At 39.3% G+C, this 9,718-nt stretch overlaps 2 pseudogenes; both read left to right on the forward strand.

The window, feature by feature from the left end:
- Positions 1 to 3,877: 3,877 nt before the first annotated feature.
- On the forward strand, positions 3,878 to 3,997 carry LOC146011631 (5S ribosomal RNA; annotated as a pseudogene).
- A 2,709-nt stretch (positions 3,998 to 6,706) lies between these two features.
- LOC146011632 (5S ribosomal RNA) lies at positions 6,707 to 6,826 on the forward strand (annotated as a pseudogene).
- The last annotated feature ends 2,892 nt before the right edge of the window (positions 6,827 to 9,718 follow it).

Genomic DNA, 9,718 nt, shown 5'->3' on the forward strand with positions numbered 1-9,718 from the left:
TTTGTGGGTTGCTGAGAAGTGTCTGGGAACTGCATGATTGTCCAGTTTGCTCTTGAATCCTGATTTTTAATGGGCGCTTGGTTTTCCCTAGATATTTCTTTCCACACGTACATTCCAGTAGGTATATAACAGATGTAGAGTTGCAGTTCATAAAATCCTTAATCTGGAATTCATTCTTGTCCCCGGTGTCTGTGAAATGTTTTCTATTTGGATGGAGGTACTTGCAAATCACACATTTCCCGCATTTATAGGATCCTTTGCATTTGGGTAATTTTGAGGAGGGCTTGGATGTTTTCAGCATGCTAGGTGCTAGTAGGTCCTTTAGGTTTTTCGATTTCCTGTAAACAATGTCCGGTCTTGGGGGTAGGATTTCTTTAAGGATGGGGTCCATCAATAAGATCCCCCAGTGATTTTGAATGGATTTTTTAATTGTGTTTTCGTGTCGATTGTAGGTAGTAATGAATGCTACCGATTCTCTCTTGTCCTCTTCCTTAATTTTATATGTCAATAGTGACGTCCGGTTCGTATTTCTTGTTTTTTCTGCTGCTTTTTCGATTAGGCCCGCTGGGTATTCTTTTTCCATGAATCGCTGACCATACAGGGTGAGTTGTTTCTCTAGGTCTTCCTGTTTACTACAGTTGCGTTTAATTCTGTGGAATTGAGAATATGGGATGTTTTCTTTCCATTTTTTCAAATGATTACTTTTGTGGTGTAAGTAACTATTTTTGTCCACGCTTTTTACGAAGTTCTTGGTTATCACTTTGTTATTCTCGTGCGTCAGGATCAGGTCCAGGAATTCTATGGATTCTTGTTGTATATTGGAAGTGAATTTAAGGTTCAAATCATTGCTGTCCAGGTCTTTAAAAAATTCTTTGAATTGTGCATTTGTTCCGTCCCAAATAATTAAAATATCGTCTATATAGCGTTTATATAGTATTAAAGCATTCTTAAAAACTTGGTTATTGTAGATATAAAGGTTCTCCCAGTGTCCCATAAAAAGATTTGCGAAACTGGGCGCAAATATAGTCCCCATTGCCGTTCCACATTGTTGTAAATAAAATTGGTCTTGAAATTTAAAATAGTTGTGGTGCAGAATAAAAAACATTACATCGCAGATAAAATTTGTATGTTCCGGTGAAAGTGAGGTATCTTCTTCTAAGTATCTTTTGCAGGCTTCTACTCCTTTATGATGTTCAATACAAGTGTACAGTGACTGAACATCTATAGTTACCCATTTGTAGGTCTCTTTCCATTCGAAGTCTTCTATCGTGTTCAGTACTGCTGTCGTATCCTTTAGGTACGAGGGTAGGCTTTTTACATATTTATTTAAGAAAATGTCCACATACTGAGACAGATTGGAGGTTAATGAGTCGATCCCAGCCACAATGGGTCTTCCGGGTGGGTTGGTCATGCACTTGTGGACCTTTGGTAAAAAGTAAAATATTGGGGTAATGGGGTCTGATCTTAATAAATATTGATATTCGTCTTTAGTTAAAATATTGGTTCTGAGCCCTTGTAGCAGAAGAGTGCGTAGTTCTTCTATGTATGTGTCTTTTGGATCATTCGTGAGTTTGCTGTATGATTTCTCATCTGCCAGGAGCCTCTCTGCCTCTCTTACATAGGCTTCTCGGTCCATTAGGACCATACCCCCCCCCCTTTGTCAGCAGGTTTTAATACTACTTCTTTGTCTTTCTGTAGTTTCTTCAGTGCTTCCCTTTCAGAGTTCGTCAGGTTCTTCGTTTTTACTGGTGCTTGTTCTGTGTCACATAGGTCCTTTTTTACCAGGTCATAGAAGATGTTGATGTTGGACCCCTTCGACTCAATTGGGTAATATTTAGATGTTGGTTTTAGACCTGATTTAGATCTATTTTCAAAATTCGATGTTATAGCGTCATCTTTCCTCAGGAAATGCCTCTTTAGTGTCAGTTTTCGAACGAACTTGTTTAGGTCGATGTATGTCTCAAACCTGTTCATGTTGCTTGTGGGTGCAAAAGAAAGTCCCTTCCCCAGAAGGGAGACTTCTGGGGCTGTGAGTTCATGTTTTGATAGATTGAAGATGCCTTTATTTGTTGCCATTTTTGCGATGTCTTGCTTCGTTATGCCGCTCTTTTTTTGGGATCTCTGCCTCCCGCTGCCTCGTTTACCTCTTCGTCTGGCAGTCTTCTTTTTAAGGGGGAAGCTTGTTTTACGTTTTCCTCCAAGACCACTCTCCAATCTTCCTTCCTTCTTGTTCCCGTACTCTGGGACAAAAAAGAAGAAGACGATGCGGCGGACAGTTCTTGTTCTCCGTTTGATCTTAGTCTTTGCAGCGCTGTGAATCTGTTGTTGGTCCTTAATGGTACATTATTGGGTGAGTCGTAGCTTTTCCGTCTTATTGATGTTTTCTTTTGTACAGTTTGTTTCCATTTGTTTCTGTTGTCGTGAGGTATTATGTTTTCATGGTTGTTAAACCTGCTCCAGTTCTTGACCTTTCCTTGGTCATAATCTGTCTTGTCCCTCAGGAATTTTTTCTCTTTGCCTTTAATGACGTCCTCCTCTATTCTTTCTAGATTCTTGTTTAGGACTTTCTCATTTATTCTGTAGTCCTCTGTGTCCTTATGTGTTTCCAAAACTCCTTCCTGTGTTTTGATGCTAAGTTCCAATTCTGCCAAGGTCTTTTTTTTCTCTTCAATTAGTAACTGCATCAAGTTCAGGGAACATGTGTGAAGGGTGGCATCCCATTTTTCCATGAATGGGGAGTCTTGGTTTCCGAAAGGTGGGTTGTTTCTGGATCCTCAGACCTCTTGGGATCCTATTCACTGAAATGTAATGTTGGAGTCCTTGTATATCCCACCAGGTTTTTACCTCCTTTGTTAGTGTTTTTTCTATGGCCCAGAATAGATCATCTAGGTCTTGTGATGGTCCGGTATCATTTGTCTGTTTACTCTCATTGAAGATGGTTTTGCACAACATATCTCTTTTTGTGGTGCGTTCATTATTCCTAAACATATTTATAAACGTCTTGACACCAGGCTGCCTTACAATGAAACCAAAAAGTGTCCAGGGAAAGAAAAAGATGTATGGCGCCACTTGTGTCCTCAGACTGTCCAAATGCTCTGATATGCAGTTAGTAAACACTGGTAACCCTTATTAAAAAACAAGGGGATGTCAGCTAACCTCTAAATATGGACACCTTGGTAAGGGGTGTCACGAAAAGGATTTACAAATGGTTGGAATAGAGGAAACAGCGACAATCAATACCTATGTACTACACGAGAAACTCTTTATAATAAAAAAGTTTTATTTTATACAAAAAAGTGCACAATAGCACTATAAAAGGGGAGAACAGACAATAATACAATATATATAGAAAAAACAGTAGTAAAAAATGCTCTGTTATATACCTACTGGAATGTACGTGTGGAAAGAAATATGTAGGGAAAACCAAGCGCCCATTAAAAATCAGGATTCAAGAGCACGTAAGGAGTATCAAAAACAAACTGGACAATCATGCAGTTCCCAGACACTTCTCAGCAACCCACAAATCCAACCCGGAAGATATGACATTCAAAGCTATCGAACATGTCCAGCTGGGAGAAAGAGGAGGCGATCTGGCGAAGAAACTTTCCCAAAGGGAGATGTATTGGATATTTCAGCTCCAGACACTACACCCTAATGGTCTAAATGAGGGATACGAAATTGCTCCGTTCCTGTAAAGGTCCTGTAACCCCCCAATGAGATATACCTTCCACCCTTTACTCCATCCACACACTCACACCCCACCCCACTTCATCCTCCTTTCCCTTCTTTTCTTCATCCCATATCCTCCTTCTATACACCATGGTTACTCTCTGAGCAAATAGGTACTTAAGTCCGAGAGGATTCCAGAATTGAAAAACATTACAGTCATACCACACTGGCAATGCCCAATCTCGTCCGAACTTGGCAGCCAACCAGTGTTTGGGCCTGTCCAGTATCAGGACAGGAGACTACCTGAGAAGAATAGGTACTGTAATGAAAGAAACAAGGAACCTCGGGATAAGGACAACACGAAAATACCAAGGCTCAGTTCACACACATTTTTACCCTCTCGCTCACCTCTTCATATATCCCACCTTTATACCTGTCACTCATTACCTTAACCACCTATCTTTCTCACGGATAGATATTTCACATTAAAAATGTCTTATATAGACACTTATCAAAATAAAACTAAGTCTAATCACTTGGTTCACTCACACTAGAGTCCTTTATAAGCACCTTTTCCTAATAATATTTACACTTAAATCTCCTCTCCATCGCTCACTATGTATGTTTAAATACTCTATTAAACACTCTGTTATATTACAATTATTAACTTCTGCTGCTATATATATAATTTTTGATACATTTTTTAGGTATTTATTTATTTATCTACATTAATACTGTCATGTAATTGTGTATTTTAAAAACTTTTTTCCCTGTACATTACTGCTGCTATATACTATCGTCACATATATATAAAATATCGCTATAAAGTCACATATAAATTAATTTGTGCAAATGTACAAAGTGCAAGTACTAATTTGATATATCTTATATTTACATGTCCCATACGAAATCGCTATAAATGAAAGCAAGAACAAAACACATTGAACTCCAATGTATGCATTAAGAATCCACTAAGATGGCTGCTTCTCAATGCAAAAGTCCCTAAATATCCCCGAAAAAATGGCCGCTGAACGGAGACAAAAAACTTTTTCAGAGCCAAGACAGCCTGCATCGCAATATGAATCGGAATGACAGCCGCCGCAGCCAACCCGTGCACAGCGCTACAGATCGGAAGTGTGGCAGAACAGCACATCCGCTGAAGAAGGGCGGAAGCCGCCCAGCGAAATGAACTACACTTACACAGGAAACGGGGCGGAAGTGACGTCCACCCACCGGAAGTGGGGACGCGCATCCCCCAATTAAGCACTATGTTCTATTTCTCCCATTATATTTATGTTTTTTCCGCGCTTTTTGTGCTCACAAGTAAGTGGGCAGTTAATCTCCCTAGCCACTATAGTAACAGTTTAAAATTCCGTATGAAACCCTTAAATACGAAAACGGAGGCCACATCCCACAGGATGTGACCTCATAGCTATGTGCACTAGGCACACTAGTATAAATAGAGCACCAGACACATCTCCCCCTCACCCCTTGAAGAAGTCTCCTAGATGAAACGCGTTGGGTAGTGCCTGCTGACTCCTCCATTGAGATAAGTTATCCACTTTTTAGACTTTTTAGAGCATATATTATATATATTTTTTTAGAGTATATATTTCCCTCCTCCCATTTTTTAGCGATATCACCTGTAGGCCTTTTTAGTAACATTACCGCATTTTTTACTACTGTTTTTTCTATATATATTGTATTATTGTCTGTTCTCCCCTTTTATAGTGCTATTGTGCACTTTTTTGTATAAAATAAAACTTTTTTATTATAAAGAGTTTCTCGTGTAGTACATAGGTATTGATTGTCGCTGTTTCCTCTATTCCAACCATTTGTAAATCCCATTTTATTGTTTACAGTGTACAAAGTGTTTAAATGTACTAGCGCTGCTTCCAGTATAAGTTAATATACGCTCTGATTTCTGTCACTTCTCCTGCAGCTCTCATTGCTGCAGCCATTCCTGTCAGTAAATTTCCTCAGACTGAATCTGACAGGGAGCGGGAACACTACTTCTGACTGACTACGCCTATGCTAATTCTGACAGCACAGTTACACTAATTACATAACGGCCACCAATATACAAGTACCATATTAACTACTGAGATCGCATCGCATTACACACATCGCACGGCACTAAAACGGGACATGCAATGTGATTTCAGTACGCTAGCGTACGTATGCTAATTGGGCGCCCTGATAATACACAAGTACCACTTATTGATCCACCCTCGTATATAGGTAATCTAAAAAATATATTTTATTACTGTAATTTATATTAATGAATTGTTCCATAATTAATCATTTTCAATATTAAGATATTTTTAAAATATTAAATTATTAGTGTTAGGATGGTATAATAATTTTGCTAGGCAGAACTTTTATACATTACAGACCACTAAATTAAGATAACTCATACATTTATTTATTTATTATTATTATTATTATTATTAATAATAATAATAATAATAATAATGATAATTAATACATTTAACTCATGGTTTTGGTCCAAATATCCGGTTGTGATTTTTTTATAAAAATAAAGTACGGTATATTTATTTACAAAAGAGTGGGAACTATTGTGTCCTGGGGGTGAGAGCCCTTACCTCTTTTGTTACTAGAGATAATTCCCAGGTATTCCCTGCTCACGTAACACTCGTACCACAACCTTCATATACTCAGATGATCTGACAATGTAACATAGATGTGTCCACATACATCTTGATTTTATTGTGCCATGTATAGGCGATCTGGCGAAGAAACTTTCCCAAAGGGAGATGTATTGGATATTTCAGCTCCAGACACTACACCCTAATGGTCTAAATGAGGGATACGAAATTGCTCCGTTCCTGTAAAGGTCCTGTAACCCCCCAATGAGATATACCTTCCACCCTTTACTCCATCCACACACTCACACCCCACCCCACTTCATCCTCCTTTCCCTTCTTTTCTTCATCCCATATCCTCCTTCTATACACCATGGTTACTCTCTGAGCAAATAGGTACTTAAGTCCGAGAGGATTCCAGAATTGAAAAACATTACAGTCATACCACACTGGCAATGCCCAATCTCGTCCGAACTTGGCAGCCAACCAGTGTTTGGGCCTGTCCAGTATCAGGACAGGAGACTACCTGAGAAGAATAGGTACTGTAATGAAAGAAACAAGGAACCTCGGGATAAGGACAACACGAAAATACCAAGGCTCAGTTCACACACATTTTTACCCTCTCGCTCACCTCTTCATATATCCCACCTTTATACCTGTCACTCATTACCTTAACCACCTATCTTTCTCACGGATAGATATTTCACATTAAAAATGTCTTATATAGACACTTATCAAAATAAAACTAAGTCTAATCACTTGGTTCACTCACACTAGAGTCCTTTATAAGCACCTTTTCCTAATAATATTTACACTTAAATCTCCTCTCCATCGCTCACTATGTATGTTTAAATACTCTATTAAACACTCTGTTATATTACAATTATTAACTTCTGCTGCTATATATATAATTTTTGATACATTTTTTAGGTATTTATTTATTTATCTACATTAATACTGTCATGTAATTGTGTATTTTAAAAACTTTTTTCCCTGTACATTACTGCTGCTATATACTATCGTCACATATATATAAAATATCGCTATAAAGTCACATATAAATTAATTTGTGCAAATGTACAAAGTGCAAGTACTAATTTGATATATCTTATATTTACATGTCCCATACGAAATCGCTATAAATGAAAGCAAGAACAAAACACATTGAACTCCAATGTATGCATTAAGAATCCACTAAGATGGCTGCTTCTCAATGCAAAAGTCCCTAAATATCCCCGAAAAAATGGCCGCTGAACGGAGACAAAAAACTTTTTCAGAGCCAAGACAGCCTGCATCGCAATATGAATCGGAATGACAGCCGCCGCAGCCAACCCGTGCACAGCGCTACAGATCGGAAGTGTGGCAGAACAGCACATCCGCTGAAGAAGGGCGGAAGCCGCCCAGCGAAATGAACTACACTTACACAGGAAACGGGGAGGAAGTGACGTCCACCCACCGGAAGTGGGGACGCGCATCCCCCAATTAAGCACTATGTTCTATTTCTCCCATTATATTTATGTTTTTTCCGCGCTTTTTGTGCTCACAAGTAAGTGGGCAGTTAATCTCCCTAGCCACTATAGTAACAGTTTAAAATTCCGTATGAAACCCTTAAATACGAAAACGGAGGCCACATCCCACAGGATGTGACCTCATAGCTATGTGCACTAGGCACACTAGTATAAATAGAGCACCAGACACATCTCCCCCTCACCCCTTGAAGAAGTCTCCTAGATGAAACGCGTTGGGTAGTGCCTGCTGACTCCTCCATTGAGATAAGTTATCCACTTTTTAGACTTTTTAGAGCATATATTATATATATTTTTTTAGAGTATATATTTCCCTCCTCCCATTTTTTAGCGATATCACCTGTAGGCCTTTTTAGTAACATTACCGCATTTTTTACTACTGTTTTTTCTATATATATTGTATTATTGTCTGTTCTCCCCTTTTATAGTGCTATTGTGCACTTTTTTGTATAAAATAAAACTTTTTTATTATAAAGAGTTTCTCGTGTAGTACATAGGTATTGATTGTCGCTGTTTCCTCTATTCCAACCATTTGTAAATCCCATTTTATTGTTTACAGTGTACAAAGTGTTTAAATGTACTAGCGCTGCTTCCAGTATAAGTTAATATACGCTCTGATTTCTGTCACTTCTCCTGCAGCTCTCATTGCTGCAGCCATTCCTGTCAGTAAATTTCCTCAGACTGAATCTGACAGGGAGCGGGAACACTACTTCTGACTGACTACGCCTATGCTAATTCTGACAGCACAGTTACACTAATTACATAACGGCCACCAATATACAAGTACCATATTAACTACTGAGATCGCATCGCATTACACACATCGCACGGCACTAAAACGGGACATGCAATGTGATTTCAGTACGCTAGCGTACGTATGCTAATTGGGCGCCCTGATAATACACAAGTACCACTTATTGATCCACCCTCGTATATAGGTAATCTAAAAAATATATTTTATTACTGTAATTTATATTAATGAATTGTTCCATAATTAATCATTTTCAATATTAAGATATTTTTAAAATATTAAATTATTAGTGTTAGGATGGTATAATAATTTTGCTAGGCAGAACTTTTATACATTACAGACCACTAAATTAAGATAACTCATACATTTATTTATTTATTATTATTATTATTATTATTATTATTAATAATAATAATAATAATGATAATTAATACATTTAACTCATGGTTTTGGTCCAAATATCCGGTTGTGATTTTTTTATAAAAATAAAGTACGGTATATTTATTTACAAAAGAGTGGGAACTATTGTGTCCTGGGGGTGAGAGCCCTTACCTCTTTTGTTACTAGAGATAATTCCCAGGTATTCCCTGCTCACGTAACACTCGTACCACAACCTTCATATACTCAGATGATCTGACAATGTAACATAGATGTGTCCACATACATCTTGATTTTATTGTGCCATGTATGGCACAATTTCACACACCTTGAACTCTGCAAAAGTCACACTTTGTGATTTTGTGCAGCGGCGAAACTATAGCACCGCAGCCCCCGCCACCGCGGGGGGGGGGGGGGGGGGCGCTGTGCATGTGGGGGCGCCGGGGGCTGCGGTGCTATAGTTAAACCCCCCTCAATCCCCCGCAGACTTACCTATCGCGCTGGTCCCGGCGGCTCCGTTCTTCTGCTGAGGACCACCACAAAATGGCCGCCCCCATATAGCACACAGTTCTCTGAAACTGTCTGCTGTATGGGGGCGGCCATTTTCTGGTGGTCCTCAGCAGAAGAACGGAGCCTCCGGGACCAGCGCAATAGGTAAGGCTGTGGGGGATTGAGGGGGGGTTTGCATGGGCGGCGGGGTGGCGGGGTAGGGGTGCTTGGCGGGGTGGTGACGGGGGGCGCCCCCCTAACGGCGGGGGGGCGCCCAACACGTAGCTACGCCACTGATT

Source organism: Crinia signifera, chromosome 6, assembly GCF_055691185.1.
Source record: "Crinia signifera chromosome 6, ASM5569118v1, whole genome shotgun sequence".
Lineage (NCBI taxonomy): Eukaryota > Metazoa > Chordata > Amphibia > Anura > Myobatrachidae > Crinia > Crinia signifera.